A 25,689-nucleotide genomic window follows, 5' to 3' on the forward strand; every position below is an offset into this window, starting at 1 on the left:
GGCAAACCGTCATAGCTGCAATAAAGAAAAAAAGAATAGAAAAACCATGGAGAAAAGTGCGCAGAAAGCTGTTGTTACCGAGTCCAAACGTGCTGCTCACCACACACCGGCCAATAACTTGAGAGACAAATTGTTGGGGCAAAGGAGTAGCAACTTTATCCAGAAAGCCAGCAGACCGTGGACTCGTGTCCCAAAGAACCATCTTACCTGAGTTAGAATTCAGGCTTCTTTTATACTAAAAGAGGAGGGAGGAAAGTCAAACATTTCCTGGTTCCGGTCAGCCTCTGGAGGGGATGTGTTCATTTCTTCCTTCTTGCAGTCATTCACAGGTGGGCTTGGTCAGCATGTTTTTTGTGAGCTAAAGAGAGGTATTTTAGCTTAATGCTCATTACCTGGGAGGCAGGGTTCCCAGAGGTGGGCCATTATGTATAATTTAAGCTTATAGGCAACATCCCTTTAGTGATGAACTTGTAATAGAATACAAAGGTTCTTCCCTATTACAATGTTTCCATCATTCTCTGTCCACGAGGGCTCTTCCTGAGCACCGCTGGGTACCATCTAGTACATCACCATGTTGAGTAACCAGAAGAGACAGCCACGGTAAACAAAGTCAAAATGGCTCCTGCAGACCCTTGGAAAACCTCAGCAAGTGCTCGCAAGAGCAGTGTATCTTTCAGGAATGCCACTGTTGACAACAGAACACGTAATGACAGGAAGTGGAAAAATTCTGAAGACCGTCATTTCAATTACCCAGCAGGCATTCGTGGAGCAAGCTTCTCTCAGAGTGAGAATATAAATAAGTCATGTGTGTCTGGAAGCCCTTCCAGATGAGAAGAAGGAGATGGGTGAATAAAACTTTCCGATTATCCCTCTGCCAGGTTTTTCACGAAAGCGGGAAAGAGCAGACGCACTGCAGAGTCTCCTGGTTATGAAATGCGAAGCCTCGCAGGAGTTGGGATCCATTAAGTATTTGTTGCGCTGAGTGACAAGGCTGGAAGCAGCATGGGAGAGGATGATGAATAAATGCCCCGGCATTACAGCAACTCAGTGAGCCTCCTGCGGCCCGAAGTTGATTCTCCATGTCATAATGGAATCAGACGCTTGCCAAGAAATCGACAGGAGGGAGAAAGAATTTATGACACATGTACAGGCTACTCGTCCTGTGACTGCTGTTTTGAAAGAAAGACGGGAGAAGAAACATAGCAAATAATACGGTGACACTGACATGCTGTAGAACGTGGTGAGATGGGGTGGATTTTCTTTTCAAGCTCCACCGAGAATCAAAGAAGCTGAGAAACAGTGGATGTAGAGGCTCTTTGAATAACCACATGTCAGAAATATGATACTTGATGAGACGTCTTCTCGGTTCAAAACCCTACGCTTATTATCCTTCTGAGTTGTGCTCCAGACAAAATCAAATACTTCTGGGCAAGTGTTTCTACTTACCTATGTAGAGGAATAAAAACTACTATTTATTGAGAACATACTTGTACCAGGCACAAACTGTCTTAAGGACAGGATTCAACCTTACCTCCGAGGTGGGCATGACTCTGCCCCCCAGTATACATGGAGAGACTGAGACTGAAACAGCAACGTCCAGTGACTTGCCTGAGGCGGCCTAGCTCATAAGTAATAGAGCTGAAGCTAAAAATTGGATTTGTTTGAGTCCAGACCAGTGTTTTGCATTCATTACATGGCCTCCCCAAAGAGCAGGTTAAAACACCTTACCCCCAAGTGGACATAATTTAGGCTATTTATGTTGCTGCAAAAAAATTTTTTTGGCAAGATTAAAAAGTCTTCCTCCCAGTTATGGGCTCCCTGCAGCCCTGACTCACCTACATATCAAACCCTCGAGGAGATCAGAACCAGCTCAAATCCATCCCCAATTTGTTCTGCTCCTTGGGTCACTGTGATGAACTCACTAGATGCAAGTGAACCCACTGGGTTCTCACCACTAGCTATTTCCCACTCTTTTTTCCAACATTTTGTTATGAATGTTTTGAAATATACAGCGAAGTTGAGAAAATTAAACAGTGAACACATATATCTATCACCTAGTTTTACCACTAACATTTTATTACTCTTGCTTTATCTGTCCATCCCCACATCCATCTATCCATGCACCTTATTTTTGCTGCATTTCAAAGTAAATTGCTGTCATCTGTACACTTCCCCTAAAAAAGTCAGCACACCTATCATTAGCTAGAGCTATTTATTTATAGTTTTTACTTTAAATTTTAGGTAATTTATGTAATTTAGGTAAATAATTTAAATTTTAGGTAAAATTTGCACACAATGAAATGCCGAGATCTGAAGTGCATATTCGCTGTTTTGACAAATTCATACACTGTAACCCAAACCTCTATCACTCTATAGAGCGTTACTACTATCCCCCCAGAAGGTTCCCTTCTGTCCCAATCAATCCCCACTCCCAACTCCCAGAGGCAAAGATGTGATAATGTACAGGCGACCACTATCAGATCCACTGGTCTCACCAGATACTCCATCATCTGGAAGCATCTGGACTCAGAGAACAGTAGGATGGCTCGTTAGAGGTTTATCGAAGGCACCGAAGAAGGAGTTAACATCCTGTGGCACAAGTGTGCTGTCCTCCAGGATGTGGTGGATGCACCAGATCGATGGCCAGTACGTGGTGCTGTGTCCACAAGTGCTAGAGGGCGCTGACCCCACACAGAGCCGTGAATGCACGAGCGAGAATCACTGGGGGCCGTCTCGGAGCTGGCTATCACAGCTGAGAACAACCCGAAAGTACTGTAACTGAAAGTGGGGTCCGGCTGCTCACCGCTCAAAAGCCAATGAAGAGGCAAGCCTGGTGGAACGGAAAGTTTGCTTTACTTCAAAGGTCAGCAACTGGGATGGGGGAGGGCCAACTCCCCCCAACCGACAATCAGTGGGCAAGAGCTTTTATAGATGGAGGGAGGGGGCTACATGTAGAAACAGCACAGGCAGCTCTGACAGGCATCTTGAAATTGTTCATCGGTGGTCTGACCAGCATCATCTTGACTGTTTTAAGTACAGTTAATCTTCAGTTCCAGGGTCGGTTTGTTCCCATTTCCTTGAGGCCAATTCTCAGAATTGTGGCAGCTTGGCTGTCATGTCATGTAGCCATGTCGTGGCTACAGCCTGGTCATCATGTAGTTAACTTCTTCCACCTGGTGGGGCTTTCAGTATCTATAAGACAGCTCAGAGGATATGGCTCAGAATATTATCTACAGCCCTTGAGGAGGAACTAAAGGTCCTTGAGTTTGCTTAGTGATTAAACTATTATCATTTAGTCTTGCTGGACTGCTTTCCTTTGCCTCTGTAATTTCTCATTTCTCTGATTAAACTTATTCTTCGGCCAAAGCTTTTCCACAAACAAAAGGCAGGCTGAGGACATGGGAGGCAAGGACCCTAGGGTCCTGCTCCATTTCAGTACCAGGGAGTTAATGCCAAAAAGTCAACTTGGACCATGGGGGCAGGAGCCAATGGAAAAATGCTTCACCTCTGTCCTTCCAGGCAGGCAGTTCTGAGATACATTTCATAAGGCTCCTGAGAAGGTCCTGGTGAAATCAAGCTCCAGTCACCACGGGCAGCACCAAATTGATGACGCGTCTCATATTGATTTTCCCACCTCCCGTGTTCCACTCCCCATACCCCTCACTCCTGCTAACTGGAATTACTTCTCAAATAAATAAACCTTTGTCTCTGGCTCTCTGGTTAGTGTGTGTGTGTGTGTGTGTGTGTGTGTGTGTGTGTGTGTGTGTGTGTGTGTGTTGAGGGGGGAGGGGAACTAAGGCTAAGATAGCTGTGCAGTATGTGTTGTTGCTTGTTTATTTATTTATTAAGGTATAATTATATATAGTAAAACGCACAGCTTTTTTTTTTTTTTTTGCGGTGCGCAGGCCTCTCACTGTTGTGGCCTCTCCCGTTGCAGAGCACAGGCTCCGGACGCGCAGGCTCAGCGGCCATGGCTCACGACGGGCCCAGCCGCTCCGCGGCACGTGGGATCTTCCCGGACCGGGGCACGAACCCGCGTCCCCTGCATCGGCAGGCAGACTCTCAACCACTGCGCCACCAGGGAAGCCCAAACGCCCAGCTTTTAAGTGTCCGGTTTGATGAGTTTTGACAAATACATACACACCCATGTAACTGACACTCCCCCACTCACTATAGAGTCTTGCCAGCACCCTGGAAAATCCCCTTGTATAGTTTTTCAGTCCATCCCCAGCCCCAACCCCCAGAAGCAACCTCTATTCACCTATTTATTCCTGTAGATTTGTTTTGTCTGTTTTGAACTTTATATAAATAGACTAGATGGGCAGTATTTTCATTGTGGTGGTGGATGGAAGATGATGGAAAATTCTTTGTCACTCTCTGACAAGAGGTCGAGTCTATTTCCCTCTCTCTCGGATCCGGGCTGGCCCCGTGACTTGTTTTGACAATAGGATGCTGCAGAAGTGATACTGTGATCTCCAAGGCTGGACTTAAGGAGTCTGCAGCTTCTTTATTCTCCACTTGGATGCCCGCTCTGGGCAGAAGTGCTGGCAGCAGCCGGGGTAAGATGAGGGGCCACCAGGGGACTTCCCTTGTGGTCCAGTGGTTAAGACTCCGCGCTTCCAACGCAGGGGGTGAGGGTTCCATCCCTGGTCAGGGAACTGAGATCCCACATGCCGCACGACCAAAAAATAATAGATAAAATAATAATAATAATAATTAATTAATTTAAAAAAAAGGAAGGGGGGCCACAGAAGTGCATAGGAGGTATGTCCACTAGGTCATCAGAACATGGGAGATGCAGCTAACATGGTACTTAAAGGGCGCCGGAAACCCCTAAAAATAAGAAAGGTGGAAAATATGGGCTAAGCAGGCAATTCAAGAAGCTAGAAAAAGAAGACAGCAGAGTAACGCTGAAGAAAGTGAGATAAAAGACATAAGGAAGGTGAAAGCAAAAATTCATGAAATGTCAATAGAAAACAAAGAGAGGGCATCAATGAAACAAGTGCTTTCTTTGAAAAAGTTCTGAAAAAAGAAAAAGTCTAGCCGAGAAAAAAAGCAAGAAAAAACGTAAAAGACAAACACTATCAGGAATGGAAAAGGGGATCTAATTCCAGATGTAGGAGAGATTTAAAAATTATATATAAATACTATGAACAACTTCATGTACATACATTTGAGTATAGCTGGGCAGACAGGCAGGTCAGACAGCACAAGGTGATGGAGACGGCGGGATGGCGTGTAGGGGCTGAGGAACCAGGAAGGGAGGGGCACACCGCTCACCCTTAGGGGGGCTAAATTATAATGTTCAAAAAGTTGAAAACATGACTTTCACATATAAAATGGACATATGTAAGTAACTGTTTCCAACTCATTAATTAATGAGGGAACCGATAAGATATTAAGACCAGTTGAAAGGAAAATTTGAAAATCAGCCATGTATAGAGGCAATCAGGAACGCCAGAACGAATTTGCTAAGGGATGCAAAACTGGTCAATGGGGCAATAAAATGTAATGTTTGAGGTCATCTTCTCCAGATGACAGAAACCAATTGTATCTCTGCGGGACAAAATCCATTTGCACTGTTGTGGACAAGAATTATTTCCATTTTCTACAGCTCAACTTCTCCCCCATCGAGCTGTAAAGTAGCCTCGTCAAGAGAAAGACAAGGGTCCAGGCTCGGCCAGGACAAGGCAACCCCTGGGGATGAGCTGCACCCGGCACGCCCAGTATCACTTTGCCCATTTTCAAGTCTTGGACAATTTCTCTAGACAAGGGACTGTCTCTGTCTCTTCACACCTGCAGGACAGAGAGTGCCTCAATCCAGTGCATTAGAATGACCCGGGGAACTTCTAAACAGCCGGATCCCAGGCCACACCCCGGACCCTTAAAATCAGTATCTCTGTGGGTGGTGCCTGGTGATCTTTAAAGTTCCAGGTGATTCTGACATGCAGCCATAGTTGAGAACCACCCCCCAGAGGACATCCAAGCGGGAGCTACGGGCCGCTGCCCTCCCACCACTCCCCGTCCCTCCCTCCACTCCCCGCCCCTCCCTCCACTCCCCGCCCCTCCCACACCATCACAGCCCTCCCCTCCCACCGTCCACTCCCTGCCACCCACCCCTCCCATCCCTCCACTCCTATCCCTCCCACCCTCCACTCCCATCCCCTCCACACCCCCTCCCAGCCTCGCTACCCACCCCCCACCAGCCCACCCCTCTCTCCTCTCCCTTCCCCGAGCCTGGCTTCCCTTGAGCCTGGGGGGTGGGGGCAGTCATCCCTACCACCGGGCAGAAGGGGCCGAGTGGGTGCTGCCTGGGACAACTCCCCTTCCAAAGCCCCCTCCCCCGGGGGTTCGTCCCAGGAAATGACCTCTTTTGAAAGTGTTTTGCTCCCAGACACAGAAGGAACAGCAGCTTGAGAGCAGCAAATGAGAAGAAATCTATCATCCTCAGGAAATTGGTTCAGGCCGCCCCGCAGAGTGACAGTGATCACAGAGGCCCTTCAAGTGCCCCGAGAAATGCATAGGTTGGATAGTAACGCACCAGCTGTCCTCGGGACGCTTGTAACCACGAGGTGGGTGGGCCATGGAGCAAGGGCTTAAATCAGGGGACATGGGGGGAGGCTCAGTCCCCAGAGGCTCCTTTCACAAAAAAGCGGGATGGAGCCAGTCTGCTTTCAGCCTCCAGGTACGTTTTCAGCCGAGTGAGAGCCCAGGGCTAAGCTCCCCAGGCTCCCATGCAGCCCACCCTGGAGAGCATCCGGGGAGATGGTCTGGGAGGGTAGGCTGGCCTTGAATGGAACTGACCAGATGTCCTGGCAGCAAAAATCCTGAGCAAGCTGACCAGCCAGAAGGCTGAAGGGGGAGCAATTTGTCCAGTGACCTCAGGCAAGCCTGAGCCTCTAAAAATTAAGCACAATAATACCTAGTTCCTGAGGTTGCTCTGAAGATTAAATGACACCACGGACAGAAAGGCCAGCCTCCGCAGTGTAATCTCCCTCCCTCCCTCCCTGTACATCCCCAAGAATCAGGGCATGGGCTTGGCTATCCTACAGGCCCTAGAGGTGCACCTTCCATGGTGGCAGCCACACGTGACCACTGAGCACTTGCAGCGGGGCTGGTGCAAACCCAGATGAGCCGTGAGTGTCAAATACACACTGGATTTTGAAGACGCAGTTTAAAAAGCAAGTACTCGGGCTTCCCTGGTGGCGCAGTGGTTGAGAGTCCACCTGCCGATGCAGAGGACACGGGTTCGTGCCCCGGTCCGGGAAGATCCCACATGCTGCGGAGCGGCTGGGCCCGTGAGCCATGGCCGCTGAGCCTGTGTGTCCGGAGCCTGTGCTCCGCAACGGGAGAGGCCACAACAGTGAGAGGCCCGCGTACCGCAAAAAAAAACCCAAAAAACAAGTACTCTCACTAATATTTTTTATACTGTATACTGGTATATTTGGTATATATATATATATATATTTGGTATATTAAGTTAAATATATTATTACAATTAATTTCACCCGGTTCTTTTTACTTGTTTTAATGTGGCTACCGAAAATCTAAAATTACTGGTGTGGCTCACATTATATCCATTGGACAGGGCTGCCTCACATGGAATCAAAAGGAGTCCATCCCACGCTACAACTACTGAAACCCACGTGCCTAGAGCCCGTGCTCTGCAGCGAGAGAAGCCACCGCAATGACAAGCCTGCGCACTGCAACGAAGAGTAGCCCTCGCGCGCCGCAAAGAGAAAGCCAGTGCACAGCAACAAAGACCCAACACAGCCAACAATAAATAAATAAATAGAGTCCATCCCAGAAGCTATAGGCGGCCTCCTGCAGGGTGAAGGGAGGTCACATGAGCCCCTGATGATGAGGGCTTTTCTCAACTGTGAAAAGCAATAGCTAGCTTACCAAGTCGCTCTGTCAACCTCCTTAGGAGAGCTGGTACTTCTAGTGCCTTCAACATGCTTTACTTGTTAATCCTCACTTAAATCTCATTAGAAAGAGCTGGGCCTGGGATGTGAACCGTTCAGCACATGTGCACTTGCATGCAGTGTCACACTGCCTCTCCCGAGTGGCTCTGAGGCAACCTCCTCCAAGGTTGCCACCAACAGCGGGGCAGAGGGCGCTCCTAGGCATGGCTTTGCCAACCCTCCTGCAGGTCTGAAGACAGACCCTCTCCCCTCAGAGAGGGGAGGTCAGGAGCTCCCAGGAAGAGTGTTTGGTGGGCTGACGGGGCCCTCTTGGTAAATGTCATTTGTTTTTAAACTTTTTTTAATATTTATTTTATTTATTTTTTGAAAAAAATTTTTGGCTGCGTGGGGTCTTAGTTGAGGCACGCGGGATCCATCGCTGCGTCGCGAGGGCCTCTCTCTAGTTGTGGCACGCGGGCTCCAGAGCGCGTGGGCTCAGTAGTTGCGGTGCACAGGCTTAGTTGCCCCGCGGCATGAGGGATCTTCGTTCCCCCACTAGGGATCGAACCTGCGTCCCCTGCACTGGAAGGTGGATTTTTTACCACTGGACCACCAGGGAAGTCCCTAAATTTCATCTGTTGATCTAAAATATACGCTGAGGCTGGTTAAGCAGCTACACACCTCAGTACATCCTGAGACGTGTGTCCGTGATGGGGGAGCCTTATTCAAACCCAGGCAGGAACATTTTATGCGGTGCAGATGAATGTTCTGTCTACCACTTCAAAGCCTTTTCTCTCAGGGCCCCCAGCCTTATGAAGAGTGCTCTGTTGTTCAGTGGTTAAAAGCAAGGGCTTAGAGATAGGGGCTTCAAGCCCCAGCTCTGCCACTCACTGGCTTTGTGGTCTCAGCAGAGTTACTTAACCTCTCTGAGCACGTCTCCATCTGTAAAACTATTAATGGCAGGAGACTCCTGGGTTCTATGAGGATTCGATGAGGTCAAGTGGTCAGAGTTCCCCGCCGTGGTAACCACATAAGACAAGGTAGCTTCCATTACCAGAGGGTGAGGGTGATAACGGGGCTTTGGCCCACACACTTGCAGGAGGCTCCTACACAGGTGCTCCTGAGGGCCGTGCCGTCTGCCTGCACAGCTGTAGACACAGCTGCAACCTGGGCCCAACACCACCAAGAGCTATCAGGGCCACAGTGGGACTCGTGTCCTGGCCCTGGCTCCTCGGTGGGTCCTGCCGGCTGCCACAGCTGCAGGGCCCCAGGCCGGCTCTTCAAAGCCCACCTTGCACAGTGGACCAGCTGGCACTGCAAACTCTAATCCAACACACCTGGTCTCCTCTGCCTCCCCGCTGAGTATCCCCAAGGCCACCTTTCTCTCTGCACGTGCAAGCAATTCTTCAGGCGCTGCAGGCCACACGCTGCTCTGCCTTTGCTTGGGGAGAGCTTAGGGCTGGCCCCGGGGACTGATAGACCTGTTCTCCAGAATGGGTTCCCACGCCCAGAGACTCGACATCCTGGCCCTCACCCTGCACATCAATGTTATGCTGGCGGTGCCTTCCCTGTCCCATGGCCACTGGCTCACACAGGGCTACGTGGTGGCTTTTGCCTTGCAGTTAGGGTTGCCAGGTAAAATAGGGAATACCTGATTAAATCTGAATTTCAGATAAACAACACAGATTTTTTAAAAGTATAAGTATATCCGATACACTATTCAGGACATACTTAAACTCAAAAAAAAAATTCCTTGTTTATCTGAAATTCAAACTGAACTTGGGCCAGCTTCTTTGATTTGCTAAATCCGGCAGCCCTGCCTGGACTACTCTGGAGCGGGGCTTAGGGTTTGAGTGTGCAGAGTAGAGAGCGTCCACTCAGGGGTCAGGTTCTGGCTCTGCCACCTGCCAGCTCTGTTTCCCTGACCTCGAGGCCTCAGTTTCTCATCTGCAAAATGGAGATGACAGTACTGGTCCCTGCTTCGTATGACTGTCGCAGGGGGGAGATGTGACAGGGCACAGGAAACCTGCCACGTCGGAAGTGCTCCCCTGCCGTGTCGCGGATGAGGGAGGGAACGCAGCAGCGGGCTGAGGTCCAGCTCTCACAGCCAGGGTAGGACGCTCTCCTCCCCCAAAAGGGGGTGTGCTGGGAGTGTCAGGCACAAAGGTGCACACTTCCCAGGACACGGTGGCATTCAAACTCCAGGACTGCCCGGACCCCAAGGGGAAGTGTCCTGCCTGGTGGGTACGGAAGGAAGCCCTTGTCTGCTGGACCCTGGGCTTGCTCGTGCCCCTTGACTCCTGAGCCAATCAGAGGGGTGACAGGGCTTTGCCAGGTTCTCCTGGGCCTCTCTGAACCACTGGACTGAAAGAGGGTAAAGAGATTTGGTTAAGATGAGCGGAAATCACCCAGCTAACCACCAGGCAGCACGCCAAGCATTCCCAGGCTTCCTTCCTCCTCTGGATCATAATTTCTGCAAGCCATGTCACTGCATGATAACGTTGTTTGTTAAATCAAAGCAAAGGGTCCCGACATTCAGTTAATCACTGCCAGTCTGCAAGGTTCCTGTTACAGGTATAGATGTGCTCGGCCTTCAGACGGGACACTTTGAAAAGAGTGACACAGAGAAGCAGGTCTGCTGCTTCAGCAAACATCATTTCCTGAGTGCCAGCTGCTGCCTGGCTCTTCCAACCCCCAGCAAGCTCTCCAAATGCCCTGCAAGGCACCGAGCAGAGACCTCTCCCAGTTGCCACTCCGCCAACATGAACAGCCAGGTAAAAGCCTGCGCTTTCCAAATGCCCTTGGAGCTAAGTGTGACACATCTAGGTGCCCACAGGACTGTTCCCTCTGGAGGCTCCAGGGGAGAAGCCATTTCCTTGCCCTTTCCAGCTCCTAGAGGCTGCCACACTCCGTGGCACGTGGCCCCTTCCACCCCCTTCAAATTCAGCATCACATCTCCTCTCTGTCTCTGACCCTCTGTTAAGGACCCTTGTGATGACCCTGGGCCCACGCGGCTAGTCCATGATGGCCTCCATCCCAGATTTCTTAACTTCATCACATCTGCAAAGCCCCTTTTGCCTTGTAAAGTGACATATTCACAGGTTCTGGGGGTTGGGGTGTGGACATCTTTGGGGGTCATTATTCAGTTGACCACAGTATCTGTCCTCTTCATCCCAAAGCCACTATACCCCTGTCCCTTTTGGCCTCGAAGGGTGACTGCAGAACCCTCTGGTCCTGGAATTCCCCAGGTGAGAGCCAGCACCAGGCTGTGCTCAAGTACACCCCACCTTCAGGGGACACCTGTCAACCTCTCCCAGGACTCTCTCCACATCCTGGTGGCGGCACCAGGATGGGCTGGCAGGGTCTACAGCTTAGCAAGCACCCAGCTGGGGACGAGATGTTGGTTTCTGCTTCCAGCAGCCGCCCCCCCCCCAGCTCTGGGCGTTCACCTGGGGTACCACGCCCTCTCTCGTGTCGGTGGGAGGAAAGGGGCAAAGGCTCTCACTGCAAACCTGTCTTCCCCATAAGCCCGAGGAGGCTGGCATATCCTGTCTTGAGAAAGAGAGGCCAGATGCAGGGCAGCTGGACCTCATGAAAAGGCGCAGGACAGACAGCCCCAGGTGGCACAAGATGGGTCAGGTGAGTAGGACAGAGAATTGGCACTAAAGAGCCAGAGAGAGGAAACTGTCAGCTGGGACCAGAGCTGGTCTCAAAGGACAGGCGGGCTCTGCTTAAGTGAGAACACGTGGGGTGTCTCAGGCTGGGCTGACCAGAATGGCCCGAGCAGGGTGTCTGCGTGCGGACAAAGGCGCTGACCCAGGAGGTCAGATTGACGAAGCCGGTGGCGCAGGCTCTGGAGGGCCTTGAATGCCGAGATAACTCTGGAAACCACATACCTAACAACATGTGTATCATGCGTGTCTGCCCGAGCCTGGAGAATGGTGCACAAGGACCCACACAGGCCACAGGTTGTCTTGGCCTGAACTGGGGTGGGGCAGGGGACCATCAGCTCCTTCCCTCGCCTCTCCGCTGCTTAAGGAACACGTGATTTATGCGTTCCTACAGCTCACAGAGAGACTGTGTAGGCCTCTGAACAGAACTGCCAGGCAGGTGGCTGCTTTGTTTCTGACCCGGCCTGTGGTCAGCAGCGCCACCAAGAGCCGTGATGGAGTAAAATTTGTGTTTTTGAGGCAGCACAAGAAAATGTAGGCATAACATACTCCCTGCCCAGGTTGGGCCCTCCCTAATGGGCAGTGTATGCGTTAACCAGACCTCCTCAAAGGCAGGAATGTCTACTCAACCACAAAGATCAACTTTTCTTCCTTTCTTCAGACACCAGCAATGAATTCCTTAAGAACATTCCTTTCCTAACCCTGTCAGGGGTCATGGTGATCTGCTGCTTGCCTCCGACGTGCAGATCTGGACTATGTACCGTTGGTGAACTCTGTAAAACGTGTGTCATTTCGTCTCAAAAATACATATAAGTGTGCCTTCGACTTCTAAGAAGTGAAGCACCCCTCAGAGATTTCTGAGAAACTGTCTCCTGGGTAGTAACCCTCAGGTTGGCTTGAATAGAATCCTGTTTCTCTTTTTAACCGCCTATTGGTTCATTTTTGTTGACAGTGGCCACCAGCGAGCACAGCTGGGGCCGTGGAGCAGCTCCTCCGGTTTCCGCCCAGGACACCTCTCTCCCCCTTCCTCTGAGGCTCTGGTCCTCAGGGAAAGTCCTCACGGTCTCCAGGAAACTCGGACACCAAAGGCTGACGCTCCTCGCTGGGAGGACCCAGGCTTCTGCTCCAATCACATGAGCTGGAGCCTTGCCAAAGCCACTCGTATTTGTTCCCAAACCTGTGCGCGCCAGCTGACCTCGTTCAATAATACATGATTTAATAAAGGAGGATGCAGACTGGTGAAATACTGTAAAACAAACAAAACAGAAGTGTTGCTCCTATTTGAAATAAAAACAAAACAAATCTAAGTTGTGTCGACAGAAATAACTAATTAACAATCTATAATAGGGATAGAAAAAAATTTTATTTGAGCCAAACAGGACTACAGCCTGGGAGACGGCCTCTTAGGTAACTGAGCAACTGCTCAGAAGCAGGGTTTCCAGCATTGTTTTGTATCTTGTCAAAACAAAACATTAAACAAGTCAGGGATACAGTCCTTCAAGGTTTCAAAAAAAAAAAAAAAACCCCAAAACAAAAACCTATGAGCAGGTACACAGTGAGTCAGTACAGCCTTGGCACCTGGGAAGGGAGTCTCATCATTGAAGGAGTACCAGCATTGGCCTCCCAGGAAGGGAGGCGTTTCATCTTTCTTTCTTTCTTTTTGGCTGCGTTGGGTCTTAGTTGCGGCACGGGGGATCTTCCGTTGCAGAGCACTGCAGAGTGCAGGCTCTCTGCTTGTGGCACGCAGGCTTAGCTGCTCCGCGGCATGAGGGATCTCAGTTCCCCGACCAGGAATCGAACCTGCGTCCCCTGCACTGGAAGGCGGATTCTTTACCACTGGACCACCTGGCAAGTCCCCATCTTTATTTTTCACATGGACGTTCTTTACTTCCGGCCAATGCACCTTTTTCTTTAATGACTAAGGCAGATGTACAATGTACGTTTGACAGGCCACAAGCAGGCTATTGTAGTTAGCATAAAATTCATGTTAAATCATGTATAAGCCATAATGATTTCCCCATACCTCAATATTGAAAATTTCTTCCATTAGTTGAATACTGTGGAGTCTTATATAAAGCTAAAAATATTTAATTAGGTGTGAGCGGGACAACTCTACAAGATTGGGGGGCTCATAAAAATCTAGATGAATTTGCTCAGATTACTTTGCAAGCATATTTAAGACCTCCCTAGAAGTGTTTAGACCACGCCCACCAAAAATAAAAGGCCTCAGCTTCCTATCAAAACATTAGCAAATGGATGTTATCTTCTTCCATTTTACATTAAAATAAAATGTATGTAACATGTCTGCTTTTTTTAATCCCCGCTTTACCTGACTTTTTGGATAAACCTAATTCCAATCAGATTCTGCTGGTTTAGGAGGTTAAGAATCTCTACCCTATAGTCCCCAGCTGGCTGGGTGACGTGGGGCAAGGGGCTGGAAGTCCTATTTGAACCCTAGGGGAGGCCTGGATGATAAAAGGATGCAAAGTGCAGAGTCCAGAGTCAGCAAATCCAGAGACAGAAAACAGATCAGAGGTGCCCAGGGGCTGGGGGGAGGGGGCTTCCTCTCGGAGTGATGGAAATATTCTGGAAGTAGGCAAGAGCTGAAGGTTTCACAACATTGTAAATGTACTTTAACAAAAACAAACAAACTGAACCGCACACTTGAAAATGGTTAAAATAGTAAATTTTATGTTCCGTGGGTTTTACAAGAAAGTCCTGCCTGCCGTCCTCAGCACTCTCTGCACCTCTCGGCTTATTCCGACCTGTGACTATATACGGCCTGGGTTTTACGGATCTTATCTGCTCTTCTGATTTGTCCTCTTGACACGCCCTTCTTTCCATGTGTTTGTAAAATGCACCGAAAATCCAGGGAAGAACGGAAATGACCATCCTGACGTGCCAGCTGAGAGTCCGAGCGCTTTACACCATCCGCTAACCCAACTCTCACAAGCGCCACCTGGCAGGAAGCATCGTAATTATGACCATCGTCCCCATTTTACTGAAACTGAGGGACAAACAGGGAAGTGGCCTGCCCGAGGTCACACTGCAGGCCAGCGGTGGAGCCTTTGGCTACATCTGCCCGTCGGCGCTGCTCCACCCGGGTCACCTGAGCTGACGAGCTGCCGCTCCCAGCACTGCCCGTGGTGGCCCTGCCTCCCCTGACACCTGCAGCCCTTTTAGATTATTGGTCCATAAAGACCCACCAGAGGCTGGCCTTGAAGCTGCAAAGCTACATCTCGGCCTTGGTGGGCACTAGCGGCCACGCCCTCTCGGGAGATGAGGTGAGTGTGAAGTCGGGAGGGCCACCAAGTATGTCAGGCAGGTACCTGGCTCTGGCACGACTAGGTCCAAAGTCCAAGATAACGCTTCTACACCGCATAAAAAAATGTATGTACTGTTTGTAACGCCCTGACCACGACACGAAGATAGCATGGAACACTCTGATGACAGCACTATGTACAGAACCACCACCGTCACAGCTCAGGACACAGGCTGGTTTTTCCTTTCTGCACCTTAACAGATGGCAAAACATTCGAAGACAGTGGGACTTGGGAGAATTCTCTGCTGTGAAGTATGGCCCCAGCTAGTGCCGGCAGAGCCCCCAACCTCTGCAACAAAGCCTCCTGACCCCGTGATATGTGCACACACTAGGTGTCGGGGGGCGGGTAGATTTCAGATCTTGGAGAGTATTTTATTGTGTGAACTTTTAAATTCTCTGAATATTCAGCCTTGCTGAAGTCGAACAAGTCTGACTTGGCGAGGGGGGGTTCTGCGCCCACCGAGAAGCCTGGGGTCGGGGTGCTCAGGGACTAACTTACTGGTCCAGGGCACTGGCAGCACTGAGGGTGTGTGACCGTGAGTCACTCTTCAGTCGGGAACTGTGCTGCCCACTGTGCCCCCTCGGAGGCCGAGGTGACACACTCAGTGCGTGGTCACCGGGCACGGAACCCATAACGTGTATGAAAAGTCTCCTTGGGGTCTGACTCCTTTTATTTGTATTCTCATACAAAACAGGGCATTAAACAGGTCAGCACTCAAAAACTATGTAGACAGGAGTTAAACCAAACAAACCTGTAAAGTGCTAAAGCAAAACAATTACATTTCAGGCGCACAGAACCGGGCAGAAACGAACTCAGCAGATTTTCACCCACCACACACACAAATCTTCCAGTGAACTCACCTGCAAAAAAACCACACTTCATCGGTTTTTATTTGACTTCGGCAAGTCTGAATATTCAGAGAATTTAAGACTGTTAACACAATAAAACACCCTCCAAGATCTAAAATCTACCTTCCACCAAGAGTACGATGCAGCCGGTGCCCCGCAGCGACCGATCAGCCCCCGCCTTCCAAGTCTACGGGCTCCACCCCAGTGACTCCCTAACCCACCACTGCAGGCACACCTGGACATCTGCCCACCACCACGTGGGGCCCTCCTGGCCCATAGTGGGCACAACAAGCCGAACTCTGACAAAGCCCCCCATAACGCAACACCAGCCCATCTATTCCTACCTATTCCTCCCTTTCTCTCGCTGTGCAGTTCCCCAGTTTCCCCCCAACTTTTGAGTTCCCCACATCCTCTCAAGCACTTTCACACTTCCTCCCTTTGGTCACATGTTTCATCGGCTGGAAACGGCCTTTACTTCCTCACAGGGCGGCATTCTGCCGGGTCCCACTGGAAACGCCTCTTCCTGGGGTCCAGGGCACTTCCTGCCGTCTACCTCTCTGCATCCCAAACCCTGGAACACCAGGGACCACTTTTCTTGACGGCCCCTCCAAAGCTGAGACGTAATGCTTTGACCGCTGTAGGTACTTCGATGAGTTGAAGAATCACTTCTCCATCTGTGTGCTGACAACAAAACAGGCAAAGGTAGGAGAGGGAGGAACATGCCGCTTCATGAAGGAGCTGAACCACACCAAGAAAATAAAAACGAAAGCAGTTCCACAAGCAGTTACTGTATGAGATGCCCAGGAATGATCAACGTGTGGATCCTCCCCAAAGTGGAACCTGTCTCAGCCCTTCTTCAGGACGTGAAAGGGCATCTGTGTGCCACGATCTGTCACTGCCCCCTCCAACAGGTTCCAGAGCTGCGCGGTCGCACGCGGTCCCACACAGCGGCCACTAGGCGCACGTGGCCATTTACATTTAAATTAAAATTCCACTCCAGGCTCGGGGCCTGCTCTACAGGAGGACACAGATTATAGACCAGCATCGCAGAAAGTTCTGCTACTGTGCTGCTCTGTACACCGGGCTCTTTTGACGTTACAATTTTCAGTACAACATCTTCTTGTTTAAATCCCATACTAACCTCCCACTATTCTCAGGCCCAAGCCCCAAATCCTAACATAAGCCACAGGCCCTGTGTCGTCTGGCCCTCCTCACCTTTCCAGCTTCGTTTCACACCGTTTTCCACTTTGCTTTCCAGGCTACAATGGCCTTTTTCCAGTTCCTCCACTAGCCATACTCGCTAGCCCACTGGACCTTTGCACATGCTGTCCCCTGGCCTTCCCACCAAACTCCTACTCATCCTTGAGTCCTTCAGAGTCCAGCTCAAGGGTCTCATCCTCAGGAAAGCTTTCCAGTCTCCATCAGATTCTTTAAGACACATATTCTCATTAGACTATGCTTTCCTTCAGAGCACTCACCTCGGATTGAATTATACCCTCTTTAGGGTGATCACTTAATTTTATCTCCCCAACTGGGCTGTAGCTTCCTGAGAACAAGGGCCGTAACATCTCTGTATCCCTAACACTTAGCATGGTGGGTGGCCAAAGAATCAGAAAATATTTATTGAATAAAACATCAACACTGTTGATGAGGCAGCTTTTCTTCTTTCAGCGAAAATCCTGTTTGCAGTATCATACATGATCATCAAACTGCTGCTAGAATGTTCACACCTGTTACTGCAAATTCGAAACCCAGGAAAAACCTCTCCTGGGAATTTACTTTAGGTCAGGGTCGGGCTGCCTGGTACAAGGCTGCACCCACAACTGGGCAGGTTCAACAACACAGGAGCCTCTTCCCAGACCATCGGCCTCAGGACACTGCGTGTCCACGCTTGACATACCTGGATCCCCCAAACTGAGGTCACTCCGTATACGGTCACCGACAAGAAGGAGCAAAGAAAGGTTGCATGCCTTCATCCAATCGCCGGGGTCTGGAGAGCTCTTATTGCCTGAGAAATACCTGGGAAAAGAAAGTGATACCACGTACTCTAGGAGGATGAGTCTCACTGGATGTTTACACACCCCCAGAAACTCATGCTGGCCCTCCAGCCGGGGAATCCAAGGCTTTTCTGCACGGTGCAGTGCCTCCTACAGTAGCCCCTCACCCCGATTTTGGTGCCTGCATTCTCTCTCCTCCGTCCAAGCCGCAGTTGCTATACGGGGGGCGGTCCCAGAAGTCCAGGCCCCCAGAGCTTCGTTCCCGGCCCGGGGAGGGAACCGGCGCCGCGGGCCAGCATCACCCTGCGGGCCGGGGATCTGCCACCCGCCGGGGTCGAGAGCGCACATCTCCTCGGACACCAGAGAGCACGTGCCGCCACTCTCTTCCTAATCCCGAGCCAAAGCCGCTCCGCATACGCACTTCCGGCCGTAAGTGACGACTTACCATAGAGACGGCACCTAGAAGGTCGCCCTTAGCTTTGAAACTGGGTCCTCCATGGCCGCCTTAAAGGGGCCGCAGCCGCGAGATGTTGATTAATGGGGACGAGCGCTCTAGCGAGAGGGGAGGGTCCTAGAGCAAGAGAATCAGAAGGCCATCCAGGTGCCTGGTGCTGAGCGTGAATTATCCCTTTACTCCTAATGCAACCTTAGGCAGCGGGTAGGTACGATGATCACTCCTGTTTTCCAGGTGAGAAGAGCAGTGCTGCAAAGAAGATGAGTTATTTTCCCAAGCTTGGCCAGCCAGCAAGCCAACGGCCCTCTGCTTTCTATGTTAGGAATCACAACCCAGCAGTTTTGGAATCTGCCTTTAGGCAGGGCGGTGCTCTGGTTAGCCACAGGCCCCCTCCAATCCCTATTGCTTTTCACCCACTGTTCTCCACATTTACGGCACCCGAGGTCCCAGGAAGGTGTTTGAATTTGTGACTTGGGGCCTCCAGGCTAAAAATCCCAACTCATTGGCACTCAAATCCTTCAGAATCTAGCCTGGTATGCTGCTGCTCTCTCCCTCCGTCAATTACGAGGAACTTCTCACCATGCCCCCTGAACACCCAACCCTGCCAGCCTCATCTTCCCAGAAGTCTTGAAGGACAGGATTTGTTTTTGCACGTGTAGTTCCTCACAGAGCCGGGCACCTGGGCGCTGCTCACTCCAGGTGTTGAGTGACATGGGAGGAGGTGAAGCAATCTGTCAGACAGGCTGTTTTGCTACTTACCATGTGGCTTAACCTCATGGACCTCTGTTTCTCTGTATGTGAGATATAAGGCTGGACCGGGTCCCAGCCTTCATTTATCAGTAAACCTCTTTTTTTAGATGCAATATTTTTTCGGAAATCCAGTGGTTAAGGCAGATAAACTTTCTAAAACCCAACAACGAAAAGATAAGAAACCCTATTTAAAAATGGGCAAAGGACTCAAATCAACATATCTCCGAAGGAGACATACAAATGACTGATAATCACATGAAAAGATGCTCAACATCATTAATCATGGTACCACAGTGAGATACCACTCCTATCCACTAGGATGGCTAGAATCCAAAAATCTGAAAATAAGAACCATTGGGGAACATGTAGAGAAACTGGAACCCTTGTACATTGCTGGTGGGAATGTAAAACGATGCCGCTGTGGAAAATAGTTTGGAAGTCCCTCAAAAAGTTAAACATAGAAATGTCGTGTGACCCAAAATTCCACTCATAGGTATATACCCCAAAGAGTTTAAAATAAAGAGTCAGACAGATACTTGTGCACCCATGTTCATAGCAGCTTTATTCACAAAAGCTACAAGGTGGAAACAACCTGAGTGTCCATCAACAGATGCATGGGTAAACAAAATGTGGTCTATACATACAGTGGAATATTATTCAGCTGTAAAAGGAGCCAAGTTTTGACATATGCTACCATGTGGATGAATCTTGAAAGCAGTGAAAGAAACCAGACAGGAAAGGTCTTGTATTGTATGATTCTGTTCATATGAAATATCTAGCATAGGCGGCTCTTAGAGACAAAGTAGATTAGAGGTTACAGGGCGGGGGGAGTGGAGAATGAGGAGTTACTGCTTAATGGTCATGGAGTTTCTATTTGGGGTGATGAAAAAGCTTTGGAAGCAGATAGTGGTGATGGTTGCACAACATTGTGAATGTACTTAACGCCACAGACTGTACATTTTTAAATGGTTGGGGATTTCCCTGGTGGCGCAGTGGTTAAGAATCTGCCTGCCATTGCAGGGGACACGGATTCGAGTCCTGGTCCGCGAAGATCCCACATGCCGCGGAGCAACTAAGCCCGTGTGCCGCAGCTACTGAGCCTGCGCTCTAGAGCCCACGAGCCACAACTACTGAGCCCGCGTGCAGCAACAAAGACCCAATGCAGCCAAAAATAAAATTAATTAATTAATTAATTTTAAAAAATGGTTGGGAATTCCCTGGCGGTCCAGTGGTTAGGATTCTGCACTTTCACTGCCGAGGGTGTGGGTTTGATCCCTGGTCAGGGAACTAAGATCCCGCAAGCCGCATGGCCAAAAACAAAAAAATTAAAATGGTAAGTTTTCTGTCAGGTATATTTTACCATAATAAAATTTTTTCCTAATTAAAAATGATTAAAATAGCAACTTTTATGTTATTTATATTTTAGCAAAATAAAATAAGAGAAAGTGGATAGAAAGTCCTTCGAGATACACGTTTTTAAAATAAATAAATAAATTTATTTATTTTTGGCTGTGTTGGGTGGGTTTATGTTGCTGTGTGCGGGCTTTCTCTAGCTGCGGCGAGCGGGGGCTACTGTTCGTTGCGGTGTGCAGGCTTCTCATGGCAGTGGCTTCTCTTGTTGCGGAACACAGGCTCTAGGTGCGCCGGCTTCAGGAGTTGTGGCACGCGGGCTCTAGAGCGCAGGCTCAGTAGTTCTGGCGCATGGGCTTAATTGCTCTGCGGCATGTGGGATCTTCCCATACCAGGGATTGAACCCGTGTCCCTTGCATTGGCAGGCGGATTCTTATCTACTGCGCCACCAGGGAAGCCCCAAGATATACTTTTAAGTGAAGAGAAAAGCAAGGCGGAGAAAAGTATGTTTGGTGTGCTACCATTTACTTTAGAAATAATAAAAAAGAATATTTATGTGTGGGGGAAAAAATAGATAAACTAGGCGTTGCTCTGGTGGAAACAGGACAGCCCCCCGAGGCCTTGAGACAGCCTGGTCCCAGAGGTCTCCCGTAAGTTCTGTGGACCCCTCAGCCCACAGAGCAGAGGGTGCCAACCATGGGACACTCCCAGGGCTCTTCCCAGCTATCAGGTCCTTGATCTCGGAGTGAAATGGCCTGAAAGGGAGTCCTTGATAGAGTCACACACACACCCCAGCCTTGGGGGAAGCAGAGGCTTAAGGGAAAGATTGGCATGAAACCCAATGCTAGAAACGCTACAGGAGAAGACAGTTCCCGGGAGCTACTAGTGACATGCAACTGTCCAGGTCATTCTACACTATTCCCAGTGAGAAAGGACTTAGGGTCTCCAGTTGAACATTCTCTAGAGCACTGGACGTTAAACAAACATGTCTTTGCATCCTGTTTCCGTCTGCTGAAAGGCTGCCCGGATGTCGGTTCTTAACATTGAACCTCCAGCCCTGGTCTGTGACCCCACCTCAAGACAACAGTTTTCATTTGTTCTCCTACATGATGAGTGTGCTGGCGCCTGAGTGGGTGATGGAGGGAAACTTCGAACCCACAGGAGGAGACTTGTGAGAACATCTGTGGAGAACATGTCAACCCTGCGTGTGGCTCCTGGAATGTTCCCCAGCTGTCTCCTGCTCAGTCCATTCCAGCCCCTTCATGGAGTCGGCCCAGCTGCTCGAGGCACGGGGACGGCATGCTTGTTTTCCCCAAGAAAACGTGTGTGTGTGTGTGTGCGCGTGTGTGTTATAGGAGGCTGTGTACTGTGGATGGGCCTTAGCATTTATGATGTTTCTTCCTCTGGATTACGTAAGAGTGTTAAAGCCGGCAGGAGTCCAGTCTTTCAAAAAGATGCTACACTTTAGTAGCAATGGATAATTAAACTGTGATCTCTAAGAAGTAATTTTTTATGTTAAAAATGGCTGTGGGACACAAAAGGCCTATAGCAGAAAAGTTAACAAAAACAGAGCTAAAGAATAGTTCTATCAAGTCAAGATTTTGAGATCTCTCTCCGTCCACTAGAGGGCGGAATCCTACACCAGACTGTTCTCTTTTGTAACTTGGCACAAAGTTTTTTGGATTTTTTTGTTTTGCTTTTGTTTTTGTAATTTAGCCAAGACCTTATTCACTGGAAAGTTATACAGAAGGTTAACCTGCAGGGTTGGGCTCTTTCTTAGGAATCTGCCGGGGAGTCCCAGCTGCACACAGCTCCTGGGAAGTATTTATCATGTCATGGGCCAGCTGAACCAAGCTTGATCATAGGACACTTGGCACTTGGGCATCAGAGTACGTTGTATTGCAGCCTTCTGTCCGGAGTCACTCCCTGTGACGACAGGTGGTTCTACCCAGCATGAAAGATTTTCTTTGATGAGGAATCCAGGGCAACACATACCAGTATTTGAAGTTCCAGACAGGGTGTTAAGGGTTTAGAAGCATCTCTGGCCAGAACATTGTTCATACTTGAAATTGAAAGGTACAAATCAAGACTGGAAAAAGTTTGTACAAAGTCAATGTGGTTGTCTGTTGGAAAAGTGCTGTTCATCTGGGAAAAAAAAAGAGTTAACAACTCTGGAAGTGTAATTTTTTTGTTTGAGTTTTTGCAGTACGCTGGCCTCTCACCACCGTGGCCTCTCCTGTTGCGGAGCACAGGCTCCGGACGCGCAGGCACAGCGGCATGGCTCACGGGCCCAGCTGCTCCGCGTCACGTGGGATCTTCCCGGACCGGGGCATGAACCCGTGTCCCCTGCCTCGGCAGGCGGACTCTCAACCACTGCGCCACCAGGGGAGCCCTGGAAGTGTAATTTTAAGTAGACTGCTACATGTTCTCTGGTTTATGAACCTGCTTGACAGCTTCCTGATGGACTGAACAAATGCTGAGCACTCACTGCTGGTCGAGTGAGGCCAGGACAGAAAGCAAAACAGAGGTAACTCCTTATCCTCCCGGAGCTGATAATCCAGTACAGGGGAGACAGCAACATCACTAGAGTAGTGGACAGTGTGATTGCTATGGGTGGGGGTGGGTAGAAAACTGGGCTAGGAGTCGAGGGTGAGGTTTGCAATTTTAGTTACGGTACTCAGGAAGGGCCTGGATATTTGACCTTTAGCAAAATCCTAAAAGAAGTGGGTAAGTCATGTGACACCCTGGAAGAGCATCCCAGGCAGAGGGAACAGCCAATGCAAAGGCAGCCAATACAGTAAACGGTGAGCGAGAAGGGCTTACGAGGAGGGATGCGGGGGCCTGGGGACCAGGTCTTGCAGAATCTTGCAGGAAATTGTGAGACTTTGGCTTTTACTCTGAGTTAACGTCAGTACCTCACATTTTCTCTTCTTATCTTTTAGGGACCTTTTCTCACCCCCACCCCCAATAAAGTAGTTAATATTAGAAGTATTGGTATTTTCTGTTTTCGTGCTAACAAATTTGCCCATTGAGCTGATCCCAGATCTGTGTAGAGATAGTGTTATCTTTGCCCTGGCGCCTGGAGGAGCCTCTCACTCTTGGCTCTGTTGAACCATAACTCTGGTGTCCTGAGATGAGTGACATGGAAAAAGTGTTTAGACGTGACAAGTAAAGTTCCTGGGACAAATGACCTTCTTCACATATGAAGGCCCTGTGCCCTTCACCTTGTAGACGAAGGCAGAGGCTGCCCGGATGTCTGCCTGTCTCAGCAGCAAGGATCCTTGTCCCTGGCCGCCCATGCACACCTCCACCAGAGCTCGCGTGCTTTGTGATTATTTATTTTCCTGCCTGTTTCTACCTGATAGGAACAGTATACTTGTCTTTTCAACAAAGAGTAGATGTGTGTCATTTAAATCATTCAATTACCATCAGGAAGACTACAAGAAGTACATCTCTCCATAATCTTTACAAGGTACAAGTCTTTCTTGGTTGTAAGTGAATACACATAATGAATGCATTTTTAAAAATTCGTCATTCTGATTTTTTTTTTTCCGATCAGTTTTGCAGCTCCAGCAGAAAAGGAGGTCTTTATTGCAAATTTAATTAGAGTGGAGCTGAGTAAATCATTGGAAGTTCACGTGTTTCTTCGGCCTGTCAGCTCTGCAGTTATATGATAGTTGTACAGTGCTGCCACCAGCAGCAGGACATTGAGATTTCTGTATGGAGTTCAAATAGGACTCCTGGACTTCCCTGGTGATGCAGTGGTTGAGAATCCACCTGCCAGTGCAGGGGACACGGGTTCTAGCCCTGGTCCAGGAAGGTCTAACATGCTGCGGAGCAACTAAGCCCGTGCGCCTCAACTACTGAGCCTGCTCTCTAGAGCCCACGAGCCACAACTACTGAGCCCGTGTGACACAACTACTGAAGCCCGCGCGCCTAGAGCCCGTGCTCCACAACAGAGAGAAGCCACCGCAATGAGAAGCCCGCGCACTGCAATGAAGAGAAACCCCCGCTTGTCACAACTGGAGAAAGCCTGTGTGCAGCAATGAAGACCCAATGCAGCCAAAAATAAATAAATAAATAAATTAAAATAAATATAGTAAAATAGGACTCCTGTTTTCTTTCAACAACAAATTCCTAGTTAACAAAACCAAGACGTGGGTTTTTAATAACTGACTTCCACCAGCAGCTATGTAAGCCGTATGCCACCTGTGTGGGCCGTCCCCGCTGAGTCAAACTTCCAACACTTGTGCCCACTTGCAAACTTTACTTAGTTGTCATCTTCTGTCGCGATGACTTACCGTAATGAGCTATGGGCAAAGCTCCCGTAGATCCCCTTCACTAACGTGCCATCTCTGTTCCAAATTACTTGAAAGTTAATTACCCCTTTGAAAGTTAATGGGGGAGATAAAAAGAAGATATTAAGAAGTCAAAATGAAATAAAGGCCTCACTTCCTCTGGTCATGTTAGATCTGTGTAAACATTGCTTGGTGTTTGTTTTCAGTTTTTTTCCTAAAGTGATCATTAGTGCACTAGTTTTAAAAGTTCATAGGATGAGGGAATTCTTTGGTGGTCCAGTGGTTAGGACTTGGTGCTTTCACTGTCGCGGCCCGGGTTCAATTCCTGGTTGGGGAACTAAGATCCCTAAAGCCGTGCAGCAGGGCCAAAAAAAAAAAGTGTTCATAGGATGAAAAGGCTGACAGTAAACAGCCATTGCCCACTTCCCACCGCCCTCCGCGCTCAGCTTAGCTCCTTCCTAGTTCACTCATCTCCCTGTTTCTGAATAACCTGTATGTGCTGCTCTTTGACTCACCCTCTTCATCCTGGCCTGTTGCCTTCCTTCCTGGCGGATTCAGGCTGAGCTCTCAGCACCTGCCCTCTGCTTCCCTTTGTCCATCCTCCCACTGCAAGCATCCTATATCATTTCTGTTTTCACCATTCAGAGGTTACACTATCGTGCATGTGCAAAATCACTCTTTGCCTTTTTATTTTCCCCCATAGTTGTCTTGCCGTTTCTCTGGCTGCGTTTTCTTTGAACCTCTTGCTGATTCTTCCTGCATTTACAGTAGCCTCTTAGCATAGCTTGACACGAGCGAGGTCAACCACATTAAGTAATCTATCCATTCTAATTTCTTTTTAGATGAGTGAAAGAAGACTTAAAACAATTTAGTTATGAGTATGTGCGAAAGTTTTATCACAATCTCGTAGGCAAGGGGAGAGGCCCCTATAGGCCAAATCAAAAGTTCATCTTTTTGGATGCAACTAGAGATTATCATACTAAGTGAAGTAAGTCAGAAAGAGAAAGACAAATACCGTATGATATCACTTATATGTGGAATCTAAAATATGATACAAACGAACCTATCTATGAAGCAGAAACAGAATCACGGAC

The 25,689-nt window shown here is 49.1% G+C and overlaps 1 long non-coding RNA gene and 1 other non-coding gene across 3 annotated transcripts; one reads left to right on the forward strand and one right to left on the reverse strand.

The window, feature by feature from the left end:
• Positions 1 to 17,423: 17,423 nt before the first annotated feature.
• On the reverse strand, positions 17,424 to 17,610 carry LOC132415633 (small Cajal body-specific RNA 16). The gene has a single exon (XR_009517353.1). It is a non-coding gene; the product is annotated as a small Cajal body-specific RNA 16 (non-coding RNA).
• Positions 17,611 to 22,668: 5,058 nt separating this feature from the next.
• Positions 22,669 to 24,353, forward strand: LOC132414703 (uncharacterized). Of its 2 annotated transcripts, none has more exons than XR_009517005.1 (3): positions 22,669 to 22,824; positions 23,529 to 23,769; positions 23,857 to 24,353. It is a non-coding gene; the product is annotated as an uncharacterized lncRNA (long non-coding RNA). The 2 variants fall into 2 exon arrangements; XR_009517006.1 differs by having other exon boundaries at positions 23,663 to 23,769.
• The last annotated feature ends 1,336 nt before the right edge of the window (positions 24,354 to 25,689 follow it).

This window comes from Delphinus delphis, chromosome 19 (genome assembly GCF_949987515.2).
Source record: "Delphinus delphis chromosome 19, mDelDel1.2, whole genome shotgun sequence".
Taxonomy (NCBI): Eukaryota; Metazoa; Chordata; class Mammalia; order Artiodactyla; family Delphinidae; genus Delphinus; species Delphinus delphis.